Source organism: Panthera onca, chromosome E2, assembly GCF_046562875.1.
Source record: "Panthera onca isolate mPanOnc1 chromosome E2, mPanOnc1 haplotype 2, whole genome shotgun sequence".
Classification (NCBI taxonomy): Eukaryota; Metazoa; Chordata; class Mammalia; order Carnivora; family Felidae; genus Panthera; species Panthera onca.
The window spans coordinates 3,129,029-3,131,257 of NC_138353.1; positions in this window are offsets into that span (position 1 = coordinate 3,129,029).

The following is a 2,229-nucleotide window of genomic DNA, read 5'->3' on the forward strand; positions in this document are numbered from 1 at the left end:
GACCCCGCCCGGCCTGCGGTTGCCGAGGCAACAAAACTTTATTGACAGCCCGGCCGGGCTGCAAAGGGCGCCTCTCTGTCCCTCCCTGCGGGACAACCTTCCTGGCCCCGAATACCCCGTCTAGTTCCGTGAGCACCCACGACAGCTCTGTGGGGGTGAACGGGTCGGAAAGGAGGAGCCTGACAAGTAGGGGCTTTGGAGAAGTCTCCCATGAGGCAACCCCCTCCCCCAGTTGGGATCACCCCCCTGGCTCCAATCCTGGAGGCATACATAATTAGCAATTTATCGTAATTACGCCCAGAATAACAAGCTCCGCACTTGGAGCAGGCGGGCTTTGTTCTTTTTGCTCACTGCTGTGTATCTTGTGCGCTTAGAACAATGCCTGGCACGGAGTAGGTGCTTCAGTAGGTACTGAACGAATGAATGCAGGCATGACCGGCCAGTGAGGATGACGCTGACGGTTTCCGCGTCGCTATGTGATGTCGGGGAGGTGGCCTGCCCTCTCTGCTTATGCCCCAGCCCTGAGGCACCCCCCCCCCCCAACACAGGCACACCCCTACCCCTAAGGATGGCCCAAGTTTCAGAGGAGAGAAACAGCAGGCACGCAGAAAGGACTCTAAAAACTCAGCTCTCCGGAAAAGACCTATCAGTATGTCTGAATCTTAGAAGTACAGCTCTTCTTTTCGCGGGTGTCCACCCCAGAGAAACGCTGGCAAATGTGAACGAAAAGATAAGCCCCCAACAGTTGCGCTGGGGGGAGGGGGTACTGGAAACGGCTTACATGTCCATCCCATGAAGAATGGATAACTGGATCGTGGCATTTTCATTCAGGAGAACGCCATGCAGCAGTGGAAGGGAATGAGCGCTCTGTAGCTCAGCCTGACAACCCCAACCCCTTCTGCTAGTTGCAGAAGTCTGTAGAGTCGAATGTAGGAAGTTTTAAAACCCATAAAACAGGGACTGTGTGTGGAGACGTGTTTTAAATGTATATAAATGTGCACGGGCATGAGAAAAGGAGGGGAAAGCCCTATTGGTGACCCCTGCAGGTGGGGCCGATGGACTGCAATCAGGAAAGCTACAGGGGACATTGATATTTGCACTTTTTTTCTTTTTTAAAGCCCAGAGGTGAAACCATGAGTGCACTCTATCACTATCTGTTCTTCTTCTGTGTGTGAAAAATATTTCATAATACAAATAAAATTTTGACTCGCCAATTCCATTCCAGGGTTTTAGTCTAAGGAAATAACTGACAAGCATTACGATATTTATATACAAATATGTTTGTTTCGCCTCGGTGTTGTTTAAAACGCAGAAAGAGAGGCGCCTGGGTGGCTCAGTCGGTTAAGCGTCCGACTTTGGCTCAGGTCACGATCTCAAGGTGCGTGAGTTCGAGCCCCGCGTTGGGCTCTGTGCTAACAGCTCAGAGCCTGGAGCCTGCTTCCCAGTCTGTGTCTCCCCCTCTCTCTCTCTGCTCCTCCCCTGCTCCTGCTCTGTCTCTCTCTGTCTCTCTCTGTCTCAAAAATAAATAAAAACATTAAAAAAATTATTTTTAATTAAAAAAAATTAAACGCAGAAAGTTACGAAAAGCCTTACTGTTTAACAGTAGAAGATTGGACCACTTACAGGATATCTGCCAGTGGAATAAGCAGCAGTTACTGGGCTGTTGGCACATGCTGGTAACTTTGTAAATAGCCCTGCCAGGGAGGGGCTGTTACTACCCCCATTTTACAGATGAGCAAACTGAGGCTTATAGAGGGGATTTAACTGGCCATCAGACACCAGGGCTTTATTTCTCAACCTCTGGGCTACATTGCCCAGATAGGATCCAGCTGGTTCTCAATGTTTAGAATGAATGAATGAAGCACAGATACATGCTACTACATAGATGGACCCTGAAAACAGGCTAGGGGGCGCCTGGGTGGCTTAGTTGGTTAAGCGTCTGAGTTCGAGCCCCACATCTGGCTCTGCGCTGTCTGCTTGGGATTCTCTCCCTCTCTCTGTGCCCCTCCCCTGCTCGTGCTCTCTCTCTCTCTCTCAAAGTAAATAAATAAACTTAAAAAAAAAAAAAAAGAAAAAAGAAAACTCACTAGGTAAAAGGAGCCAGACACAAAAATTCACATATGGAAGAATTCCATTTCTAGGAAATATCCAGAAGAGGTAAATCCATAGACACAGAAAGCAGATTCATGATGACTTCCAGGGGCTGGGGGCGGGGGGGGGGGGGGGGGG